Consider the following 13,196-nt stretch of genomic DNA (forward strand, 5'->3'; position numbering starts at 1 on the left):
TCATGAGTACATCTGAGGCTGCTGAAGCTGTGATAAGCCTGACACGTGAATCTGGACCAACTCCTTTATTTTACAGAGCATACACACACATGTGCACTAGCAGGCCGGAGCACACACACACAGAGTCTTCAAGGAATTGTCCAAGCCGGAATTCTATTACAAACTCCTCAGCCCTGGCCACAAGGATCTTCTGATGTCTATTCAAAAATATTTGAGCATTTATTTGATCAAAGGAAGACTAGAAGTTGAGAAAAACAGTTGCATTCTAGCCCTATTTGCCTACCCCCTTCTCTATCTATCTGCCTTCCTACCTATCTAATCAGTGACTGTTTAAAACCAAAAAAAAATTTCATTTGGGCACACTCAGCAAGGGACATGTCCATTACTATGATTTTACATGTAAATTCTGTAAAACCTAGTGGATGTTTGTCCCTGCACATCACAGCACTGGGGGTTATTCATTGAGTTTTAGCTAGCTTTCCTTCTTTGGATCACCTGAAACCCTATTTGAAGACAATTGGGCATCATTTAGTAGCTTTTCTCTGAATCCTGAGTGACTTCTGTTTCCAACCCAGAGTTCCTTTGGGTTCAGCAAGGGGAGAACTTCTAGTTCAGTCTTCAGAGGCCCCAGGAATTATCCCGTACGCTTCTGGAGTTGGTTTTCCCAAACTCTTCTAAGTCATCCCTTTTTTCTGAGACTGAAACCTATCTCTTGCTGTTCATCAAGTTTCAAGGGAAGACGGAAATGCCTAGGATCACACAGAGACAAAGTCTACAAATTAAAGGAGAAGAGAAGTCACACATCCTAATACAAGTGACACCTTATAACAACCCAAATGTTCATTTTTTACAGTACATGCATTGCCCAATTTGATCATGACAACTCCAGAAGGTGGCCAGATCCAACACCTTTTATTTCATTTTACAGGGGTGCCGAGAGAAAGAGAATGATCGCCCATATGATCACACTTTAAGTGCCTACTGAGAGGCTCCAGTCTAAATGTTCATGGCTGGTAAAATGTCTGACCCTAACAAGCATATCAAGCCCCTATTAACCCTGTGTTCCAGGTCATTCCAGACTGGCCTCACTGAAGAAATGAGGTGCTGTGTATACACAAATGGGCCGAGAAGGCAGATGTCAGTAAATGGTGTTTCTTGTGCTGTCAACACCATGCATGGAACATGACGGTTTATACCACTCTATTTTCTTGCTTGTGGGCTTTTCTCTTGCCTTTTAAACTCATATACACACAGCCTTCTTGACCACTAACACACTGTGATAGCTTCAAAGCAAGTCCCCACAATTGGAAATTGCTCTTAAATTATTCATAAGTATGACAAAACCCATCATCCATCCCCAGGTCTGAGTCACCCTGGGACCCCAGCAGTGGTTCAGGCATTTACTCCAAACCACAGCCACTTGGACAAGAATAACAGCAGATGCCCAGGCTTCCTTATCAGCCGACCCAGGGCAAAACTCACCCCTCAGGGATCTGTCCCTCTGTCTGTTACATGGTGGAAAGACTAGGGTTTTCTTTCAATTAGTGCTATGAGGCCAGGGAAACCCCCCTGACACGGACATACTCATCCTGCTAGCGTAAATCCATCTGTTTAAGAAGACTAAGAATGAAGATCCTTATGCTACTATTCATACTAATACTATATAACTAAAAAGATAGGGGCATCTGGGTGGCTCAGTCAGTTAAGCATCCAACTTCACCTCAGATCATGATCTCTCAGTTCATGAATTTGAGCCCCATATCAGGATCTGTGCTGATACCTCAGAGCCTGGAGTCTACTTTGGATTGTGTCTCCCTCTCTCTCTGTCCCTCCCCCAGTTGCACTCTTTCTCAAAAATAAACAAACATTAAAAATGTTAAAATATAAACCTGCCCCACTGCTTTCAATCAATTACTGTAATTTTCAGAGTGATAGTTAGAGACCTTATGCCTCTCCTTGCTGTACCCTTCTTTATTCATGTCCTTTGCTTTCAGCACTTAGTTTCCACTAAGACCTATACTGGCCACTGGGGTGATAGAGACAAGCATGACCAGCCCCTTCTCTGAAATAGTGACAAACCAACCTCTTGTAGAAGATGCTAAAAATAATATCTGGGGGTGGGTGGTCCAGCTTATTGGAGGTTACCATGTCAAGCCCATCTATAATTCATATGCCTCACCTAATCAAGGCCACACCCCCACCAAGACATAGGTTGCTGTCATCTCTGCTTCATAGATGAAGAAAATGACTCTTAAATGTGTTTATGGACTTTGCTCCAGCACAGCTAGGATGGCTGCTATGGATGCCTTATGTCCTCATAAAACTCATATTGAAATGCTAATTCAAATATGATGGATTGGTAAAGTGGGGATTTGGGGAAATGCTTAAGTCATGAGGGTAGAGTCTGCATGAATGGGATTATAAAGGAGACTCCCTAATCCCTCTCATCACATGAGGATACAGCAAGAAGGCACCAGTTTGGGGCCAGGAAGAGGACAGTTACCAGAAGACGACCATGCTGGCATCTTAGACTTCTCAGCCTCCAAAACCATGAGCATTAAATTTAAGTTGTTTAAAAATCTCCACTGACTGGGTAGCTTGTAAAGTTGCCTGAAAGGACTAAAACAGTGGCCCATGTTCTGTGAGGCCCATCCCAAATCTTACTATATGTAGACCTAACCCCAGAGTATTATAGGACATGAGCAGGCCCCCAGACTGAGATGGGTAGAGGTGAAGTAGAGCCTGAGTAGGCTCTTCCCCAAAGGTGACACCTGACGTCTACAGTGAAAACTGAGCAGGAATTAGTCAAGGAAAGGAAGGTGGAAACAGCATCACAGTACAGAGAGGGTGATAGGCTAGGCTAAGACATGGCAATGTAGAGATGGGATAAATCTTCAGCATTTTACTGTGGCTGGAGGGGAGTGGAGGAGGGGAGCAAGAGAAGACACAGCAGTCTCGGATTTTCTCAGCTGTAGAAGCCAGGGATATGGGAAAGGGGATGAGGTCCCTTGGGAGAGAAATGTGGGCCCACTTCCAGTACTCTGATGTAATGTGACCCCACCACCCTGCCATACACACAGCACATCCCCTGAGCAGGCAGTCATGGAGGGCTGAGGCAAGCAGAGTCACATGGGCTCAGGAAAGACCATGGGAGAGAAAGGGCACTTCCCAGGGTGGGAGAATTTTGTTTGTTTCTTTTAAAGGAGCTAAAAGGCTCATAAAGAACAGTTCAGGGAGGCATGCGGACCAAGAGAAAGAAACTTCTCTGCAGCATCAGGCTGAATCCGAGCTCTCAATGTCTGGTGAGTGTGAGGGCATGGATGGATGACTAGGAGAAGGTGCTAGACAGGTGGTCCCTGCCACCTGCTCCTGAGAGGGGAATTGGCTCCAGCAGTCATGAGCGGGGCATGCACCTCATGGGGTTCAGCACGCAGCGTTCTGTGGGGCTGGGGGGGGAACCTGCTGTCATTCTTCTCCTGGTCAATAAAAGACTGGAGTGCACTTGTCCCTCACAGACCAAAAACTGCACACTGATGCTTCTGTAAATGGAAGCTCTTTGCACAATATGTCTGTAATGTGCTCTAAGTGAGCATGAAAGAGTAAGCTGACAGTTTTGGGTCACAGGCACCATCCCTGGGGCTGGACGTAGGCACTGTTACATAGGAAGACAGAGAAGGAAGTAGGGTCCTGAGAATGGCTGGGGAAGGGGGGTGCTTCATCCCATCAGGATGAGGACCAGACCTTTCCCTTCAGGATGCAGGGAAGATGGTGATGAGAGAGAGAGACAGAGGCAATAATGGGAGAGAAGGAAACACAGCCTCCTCCTCCACTGCTGGGAAGGCTTTGGGTCAGTAATCCAGTACCCACCATACCTGGAGTGAACCCCCTCCTCCTCTTGCTGGGGCCTGTAACATTCATGAATTTCCACTTAGGAGACCTGAAGCCCAGAGGTAGGCTCTGACAACACTGAACCCTGTCAATCCTACCTCTCTCAGGACAGCAAGACTGTACTCTGCACCCCAGTATCCTGGGTCTTGTGCTGGTCCAGGCTCAGAAGGATAAGCATACATGACAGGGCCCTATCAATGTGCACCTGAAGCCATTTTGTGCTGACTCAACTCCCTGATGCTGACCTGCCCTGTGTGTGTAGATAAAGCCAGTCTCCACCCTGGTCATCAGGTTGTATACCCTGGTGGCTTCTCCCATACCCTACCTAGGATCCCAAACTGGCACCCAACTGTACCATTTGAAGGGGGAAGGGGCTCTACAGAGCCCCTCACTGGCTTGAATTCTGCCTCTAATATATACTGTTGTAAGAATGAACTGTTTTCTTAGGGATAACTTCATGAGAGCTACTTAAACAAGTCCTTATCATGATACATAGTGACCTACTATGTGTATAGCCTGATGTGAACACCGTATAGCCTTGACTTCCCCTCAAGCCTTGCATCATCCCTGGGGACTAAGGATTATTACCATTTCAAAGATGAGGGGAGTCAGACTCTGAGAAAGACCTGAGCAAGATCACATGGTAACTCAACACCAGAGCCAGCATTTGGACCTTAGCCTGGACATCTATCTCCAAAGCCCACATTCCTTCACTGCCCTTCACAGTGCCTCCCCCTTTGCCTCTCTAGTCCATATTGGGAGGAAATGTCAAGTATAATTCCTGAATCTTGAGCTTAGAAAGTCAGGCCAAGAAGTGCAGCAAATATAGTACACATGACATATCTGGTGAGAAGCTAAAAAATGTCAAGTTTTGAAACCATGAATTATTTTCCTTCTGTTTCCTCAAATCAGCACAAGCCCATCTGCATGCAGTTTTCCTAAGGCAATATGCTGAGAACAAGTTCCATCCAGGTCTGTTCCATACCCTTAAACCTCCCATGACACTATCTGAAGAAGCATAGAGAACACAAGGATTGGAAAAATGGTGACTGCCTTGTGGTGGATTTCATAAGCCCTGGTAAGACCTTGAGCTTCACCACTAAATACCCAACCTGCTTGCTGATATCTCTGCTTCATTTAATGAGAAAACATGCTTTCATTCTTCAATTAGAAAAATGGAGCTTGTTAAAAAAAAATTCCCCAGGACAACACTCTCTAAATTTCCTACAGATGTGCACATGGCTGACATTAGGAAGAAGAGGAGGATGCACTTTCAGCATTTCATAGACATTTCCCCATTAATCTTCATACTAACCATGAAGGGGACATACTGTTCTTGCTCCCATTTTACAGACAAGGCTCAACCAAGTAGACCGTATTTTTGTAATCAATGAGTACTAAAAACCAAAGAACACTCATCTGGACAAACATAGACACATTAGCAAGAGAGCTAGAGTTTGAATTAAGGCAGTTGAACTCCAGAATCTGTGAATATTGGAGCAATGAAATACAAAAAGGATCACATTTTTCCACTACACAGATACAAAGACTGAGTCACAAAAATATGTGTCCTACAATAGTTTACATAGGATGTTAAGAGTCTTTGTACTTAGACAGCTAAGCTCTTCTAAAGCACTCTAAATACTACCTACCTATAGTAGACTCCCTCAGTTTTCTGCCTCATCCTTCTTTCCAATAGGGTGCTCCCATTCCCTAGCTGCTGTGAATGTTGGTTGCTAATAGCCCACAGCTGCAACTTTCTCTGGAGAATTTCCCTAGAATGACCAGAGTAGGATGAGAGGTTGTTTCCATGCTGTGCCACCCCATAGGAACAGCACAGAGTCAATGAATGGCTGATTTATTGGACCCCTAAAGTCATGATGGGACAACTATCCAGAGCTCCCAATGGGATCAGGCTAAAATGAATCTCCAAGTGAGAAAACATCCTTCTTTAGCTTATTTTCTTTTGCCTTATTCTACTTCCCTCAGTCTCCTTTTCATAAAAACACTCCTTCAGTTAATCACTTGCATAAGAATCATCCCTGTCTCTGATATTAGGATGGCTATTCCAGTTTTCTTTAGACTTCCAGTAGCATGATAGACATTTCTCCATCCCCTCACTTTCAATTTGAAGGTCTCTTCAGGTCTAAAATTAGTCTCTTGTAGACAGCAAATAGATGGATCTTGTTTTTTATCATTCTGCTACCCTATGTCTTTTGTTTGGAGCATTTAGTCCATTTATACTCAGCGTTATTATTGAAAAATATGGGTTTAGAGTCACAGTGTTCTCTGTAGAATTCATGCTTGTAGTGGTGAGGCTCCACTTCTAGGGAACCCATCCCAAGATACCATCTAAGGAAGGAAGGGGGACAGCACACAGCCTAAAGCCATTAAGAGTAAACACTTAAGTCTTTGCCTTGTACTTGTTCCCTGGATACTACTGGAACTTTTTGTAGGGTTTCAAAATAAGAGATAAATGCTTTTTAAACTCAATTGGGCTTTAGCAACATCTGGTCAACCCCTCCTTTTCAGTGGTAGGATGGCCAACGCCCAGGGAGGGGAAGAAACTGACCCAGCTCACACAGAATTGGAACTCAGATCTATTCCCACAAATAATAGTATGTTGAGACCAGAGATAATGCACATTCCCATTCCTACTGTGGAATGTTTATGTTCAGCTCCAATATAGGTGGCACGATTTCTCTGTGGTGGAACAAGACATGGTTTGTACTCAGAGGTTAGACAAGTTTTGATCTGACTACTCTCCTACTTGTAAATCATTGCTCACAGAATGAGTACCATGCTCCCCAGGCCAACACTTAGGAACTTCCACATGACGACACCCTCAAGCCTTAGCATGTGACATCCATGCTCCCCAAGACACCCCATACCATATACTTCTCATCTTTCCCTAAGCCCAAGCATGCTGTGCTCTTACTGGTCCATGCTAGGTAGATGTAGTATTACTAGATCAAATACGGATTCCCAATTAAGTATGAATTTCAAGTAAACAGCAAATACATTTAAGCACAGTAATCATGTCCCACATATTGCATGAAACATATTTATGCCTAAACAGTGTTTCTCTTTTACCTAATCTGACATATTATTCAGTCTCTCTGCCTGTAATTCCCACCCTACAGTCTCAGAAAACTCCTCCCCACCCTCCAAAACAGCTCAAGTTGAATTATTGATAAATAGCTTTCTCTGAGTTCTGAAATAATCCCTCTTATCTCAGGGACAGAGTGCCCTGAGCTTTGCTCAGCTAGAGTAGCACTGTTACAAAGTTATACTATGTTATCAGGAATGGCTTTAGCACTGTGTTCCCAGGGAACCACATGGGACAGCAGGAGGGCTCTGTGCCCCAGTTACACAGTTATTCGTGCACACGTACACATATTTATTCATTCAATACACACATACTCAGCATTTTCACTGTGTCTGTCATATGTGGGGCATAAGGTCTACATATCATTAAATAAAACAGGCATGTTGCCTACCACAATAGGGCTTACCACTTAGGTGTTGAATAAATAAATAAATGATTTTCAATTATGTTCAGTCCTATAGAAGAAACAAACGAGCTACTTCAATGAAACTAATATATGTATATGTGTATATATATATATGAATATGTATATATTACTTTGATAAAAGAAAGATTTTAAAAACAATGTAGATGAGTAATAGCTAGAGTGGTCATAGAGAATCTTTTTGTGGAGGTAGCCTTCTTAACTAGAAACTGAAGGATAAAAAGTAACCAGATGTATAAGAAAGAACAGCCTGTGGGGAGGGCCTGAGGCCAGAAAACGCTTGTCAAGTTTGAACCTATTAGAAGAACAGAGTAGACAAGGGGCGCCTGGGTGGTTCAGTCAGTTAAGCATCTGACTTCGGCTCAGGTCATAATCTCATGGTTTGTGGGTTTGAGCCCCACGTCAGGCTCTGTGCTGACAGCTCCTGCTTCGGATTCTGTGTCTCCCTCTCTCTCTGACCCTCCCCTGCCCATGCTGTTGCTCTCTCTCTCAGAAATAAATAAAACATTAAAAAAATGTTTTTAGAAGAACAGAATAGAGTATACAAGAGGAACAGGAAGGATGAAGAAGTATGATGCCCTATGTAGGGGACAGACCATACAAACCTTACCAACCATGTGAAGGAGCTTATTTGAAGTAAAGTAGGAAGTTGTTTAAGTATCACATCTGATTAATCTGTTTGAAAGATCACACCTCCTGCTGTGAGCCTCTTGCATCTCTGAACCTCCAATGTTCACACTGAGTGCACTTAATAAATATGTTTTGAATAAATTAGTCTGTTCCCTTAATTTGGCCCTTGCTTTCCTCATCTGCCACAGGACCACTGGAACATCCACCCTGACATTCTGTCATCCAGGCAAGATGGCATCCCATTATTTACATGTCCCCACTGTTAGGAAAGTTATCAGAGAGGTATTTCAAATTCTCAGACACCCATCTTTTTTGGAAGGAGCTTTGGTCTACAAGAGCTGAACTATAATTTAGCAAACTTTACCAAGTAGCATCCTAGCTTTTAAATTAAATTAAATGTCAGCACTGGTTTTCCACTGGGAAACTGGCCCAGCCTTCGGAAAGGCAAAATATGATCAACAACATAGGCCTGACCTCAGAATGGGACACAAGAGAAACTGAGATGTGGGAGGATAGCAGAGTAGCCCCTCCCAGTATGCTGATGCTGGGGCATAGTGGCCTGTCCCAGGAAAGTTTGCATGTCTACGTGTGTGTGTGTGTGTGTGTGTGTGTGTCCAGCAGGAAACAGAGGGAGACATTTTTATTGTTTAAAAGAAGAAACTGAGGGAGGGGAGAATAATGCCTTCTTCAATCCACTCTCTTCATCCAGTGAAGACCCAGCACTGAAGACCCAACAGAGATTTTCTGTTGAAGATGTAACCCATAGACACCAAAAAAGGTAATTCTCAACACTAGAGGGAAAAACCAAAGAAGGGATTGGGGGAGTCTCCTCCGTTTTCCTTCTTGGATGGGATTTTTCTGGACCTCAGTAAAGTCTGCATCACTTATCTCAGGACTCTAGGATCTCCAAAATTACCCTCCATATCTCTGCAGTTTTATAGCCTACAGTTCCTCTTCTCTTCTCCAACCCACCCCACCTCCAAAATGCCCTACTACACTGCATTCAGACTTGAATATATTTTGCTCAAAAGTTCTCTCCCCTTTTTGTGTTTCCAGCTTCCAAAAGTCAAAAGTCTTAGTAACTCTCAGGACCCCAAGGTCTTCGGGCCCTGCCTCTCTCTTCCTAGGCATGAGTGGGAAGGTTGGACAGCACCCTCCCATGTGCACACAACTGCCCTGCACCTAAACCTTCTTCACACTTTGGTTGTTACCCACTCCCTCCCCCCCCCCCCCCCAATGTACAGTCAATTACATACCACCAAGGAGATCAGCTCTTTGAAGAGCAAGGAATAGCAGCTCTCTCTTTCTGAATGCCCTGAGGGTCAAGCCCCATTACCGGAGGATGGAGAGAAAAGGCATAGAGCAAGACTCACTAACTAGCTTCTCAGTTTACTTTCACACTGACTCTATATGATGATTCTACTATCCACATTTTTCACATGAGAAAACAGGCTTGTAGAGATTAAACAAAAACCCCAAACACCTAGGTATTAAGTAACAAAGTCTGAATTTAAGTCCAAGCCCAGCTATCTCCAACACTGAAGTCCACTCAGCCCCCATTCAAGGCTACCCCAAACAAAACTACTTAACTTTTTAAGAATGTGTGCCTCCTTTTCCTTTCTGCAATGCACTCTTCTCCTGCATTTACTGCAAAGATCATTTGTACCCACAGCTCACACCTCTCTCCCCCAGGCCTTCACTGAAATCTGGCATTTAATGGGAGTGAGCTCACTAAGCCTCCTGCAAACGATGGGAACATAGGGACTGTTTGGATTCCAAGGGACCAGATTGGACCAGAGGCACCAGAGCAGACTACATCTGCCACGCGTGCGAGGAGACATTTTAGTCTTCACTTGCACGAAGATCTCATCTGGAACACTTAGAGTCTCAGAGAAACATCAGAGCCAGCAAAGAGGATTTTTATTTCTATTTTTTTAGCCTTTTCCACAGGTCAAAAGTGGTTATCTATAGCAAGAAGTCTCCTTCTGGTTGCCCACTGCCAAAAAATCAAGTCTCCTTTGCAAGGCTCAACAACTTTCCATGATGAGGCCACTGGGGATACAGCAGGTGAAGCAAAGAAACTAAATGCCTTCCTTCACAGGAATTATGTTCCGGTACGTGGATTGCCCAACCACGTGAGGCTAGGTGAACCAGCATTGTTTGTGCCTTCAGCAAAGAACACTTAATTGTCACCTGTGTTTCTCCAGGACAAATTGGGTAGATTTGGTGGTAGACATTCCATCATTTTTTATATTCAATTGGGGAAGACATCTGTCAAAACTGAGTGACACCAGGAGTCCAGGATGCTTGGCTCTGCCACAAACAACGTGTATGATCTAAGACCAAAGCCAGTTCCCATTCTGAGACACAGTTTCCTTGTTGAAATTGAAAGCCAGGGAGGAGGTGCTCTTTGGGGCTACTTAGGTAGCTTCAATATGCTTCAAATGAACTATGTAATTTGCAGTTGATTTTTCACAGGAGAGGAAAAAAATAATTAAAAGCTCTGGTTAGATCCTAACTGGATTTGGACTCAGCTACCAGGAAGCCCCTATGTCTCGGCCAGTTCCTCCTGATCCTAAGCCCGAGGCCCCACTGGCAACCTGATAGCCCATCTTCAGATCAATCCCATTGATCTTGCTCTGTAACAAAGCCACTTCCCGACAGACTACAGCTTGGCAGAGGTGATTGCTGGGATTTCCTGCCATCCTGTGTGGCCATGACTTGATTTCTATGCAGAGACTGAGGATGTATGAGGCATACCTTAGTTGCAAAGGTTTGACCCTTTCTGTGTTCATGTTGAGATAGTGGCCTTTCTTCCTGCCACAAAGTAATTCTACACAGGGTATGAAGGAAAACCTGAAACCTCACCAATCCATCCTCCAGATGCATGGCCGTGTCTCTCATGAATTAGGGGAGACAAGGGCATCTTGGTGGATATTATGAACAGGATGAGGGAACCTCTGAGGATTCTTTTTTCATCACCTAGAGATGTTGATGGATTATGACCCAAAGATGGTTGATGACCAGAGGAATAGAACCATTTCATCGAATACCACCATGCCTTGGGGCTTTGAATAGAAAACTTCTTAAGGTTGAAATGAGGAAGATGCTCACATGGGGGAGAGAGTCTGGTCCCAGCCTGAGCTTAAGCCCCTGATATCCACCTTCCTCAAGAGATTTCTAACCAACTCCCCCTCCCCACTCTACAGTGGCCTCAAGAAATGCTGTTTCCCCTGTAAACTTGCTGCTCCTCTTAATCCTTTGGGGCACAACTGAAATAGAGCTGGGAACTCCAACTCAGACTCATTAAAAACTTAAGGATAACAAAAGGGAAATAATCGCAGAGGATCACATTAAAACTGAAAATCAGACCACTCGGCTTAGAAAATTTGACTTGATCTCTGAACTTTTTGCTGCATCTCCATTCTAGTCCTGGGTTTGCCTCCATGAAATCACACCACCCAGGAGCCTTCAGCTTGATGCTTGCCCACTCAGGAGTCCAGACACAAGGAAGTAAGTCTCTGAAAAAGGCAAAAGTTTCCCTTCCCTGTGCTATCAAAGGCTAATTTCTAGATCCAGTTGTTTTGTTGTTTTTCTTTCTCTGAGGGACAGGATTTCCCACTGGGGATCAGTCTTCTACTTTATGGACTCAAAAACCTGGTCAGATGAAAATTTAGTCCAATAAGGCCAATGTCCTCCTTCCTTACAAGTGATTGATTCATATGGTGTCCAAACAGTTGTGTTTTGCAGTTCTGCACACGTGACTGCTTAATGGAGATTTCTTCCAGCTCCTCAGACTCAACTCATGATCACCCTCCTCCCAGATACCACAGGCGGAGTCCTCTCTAGAATGCCTCATTTCTTTTTTGTAATGTTTATTTCTGAGAGAGAGAGAGAGAGAGAACACGCAAGTGGAGAGGGACAGAGAGAGAGGGAGACACAGAATCTGAAGCAGGCTCCAGGCTCTGAGCTGTCAGCACAGAGCTGGATGTGAGGTTCAAACCCACAAACCGTTAGATCATGACCTGAGCCAAAGTCGGGTGCACAACTGACTGAGCCACCCAGATGCCTCTAGCATGCCTCATTTCAAAGCAACACCAGACACCCAGTAGCCAAACATACAAGCTCTTTGCATCCTTTTCCTCAATCTTTCCTTGTTCCCTCTTTTACCAATCCCTGGTAATATTATCCTTGTAAGTTACAGCCATCCTTGCTCTGTACCTCCCCAGCTTTGTCCTTTCAGAACACTCTCACCTCTTCCCTGAACTTCTGGAACATCTTCCTAGCTGTTTCTCTTTGCTCCATATTGCTCCTTTCCCAACCATCAGACTCTTGCTACACAGCTCCCTGAAAAATCAGCTCAGGTCTTATTGTTCTGCCTTAAAACCGCTAGAAGCTTCTCATTGACATAAAAAAAAAAAAATCAAAGATTTTATTCTCAAGGATTTTACTAAGTGTTCCATGGGCTACATGTAGTACAAAAAGAGATTTTCTGAAAAATACACCTGGGAAACTAGATTAATACTTTGAAAAATATTTTAACTTCAGGACTTCTCAGTGCCTTTGATAAGATATGGATAAGCAAGTATATTGAAGTTCCATGGTGTAATATATTAGGCAGCATCCCAAACATTATTTTTTCCAAAAATTATTTTATCAAAAAACTATTTTAGCAGTCTCTATGGTACTCATGTGGCATGGAAAGTGCCTTTAAAAATTTGGCTTTGTAATATAAAGCCCAAAGTCTCTATTCTCATATTTAATGTACTCTGTAATTTAACTCCACTTTTGTTTCCTTCTCCAATTTTATCTATGAACAATGTTTAGTTTATTGGGATCCAATTATAAAATACATAATTTTTGTGAAGTAAATAAGGGTCTTTATAAAGAATTTAACTTTTCCTTTAAGCCACTACCTGAAGATAAATTCTACCATTTTTATCATTCTGTTTCTCTCTTGCTATGCTTATAGTTACACAAACATGCATATACAGGATTCCTTATTTTTCCTTGTCTTCTTCCCCCCCATGCGCGTGCACACACAAAATTAGAACATTACATACTTTAGTCTGCATCTTTTTATTTCATTGACAGTGTTCTGGACATCTCTTCATATTAATGCACACTGATCTTTGTCATTCACTT

This window comes from Crocuta crocuta, unplaced genomic scaffold, assembly GCF_008692635.1.
Source record: "Crocuta crocuta isolate KB4526 unplaced genomic scaffold, BGI_CrCroc_1.0 scaffold152, whole genome shotgun sequence".
Classification (NCBI taxonomy): domain Eukaryota; kingdom Metazoa; phylum Chordata; class Mammalia; order Carnivora; family Hyaenidae; genus Crocuta; species Crocuta crocuta.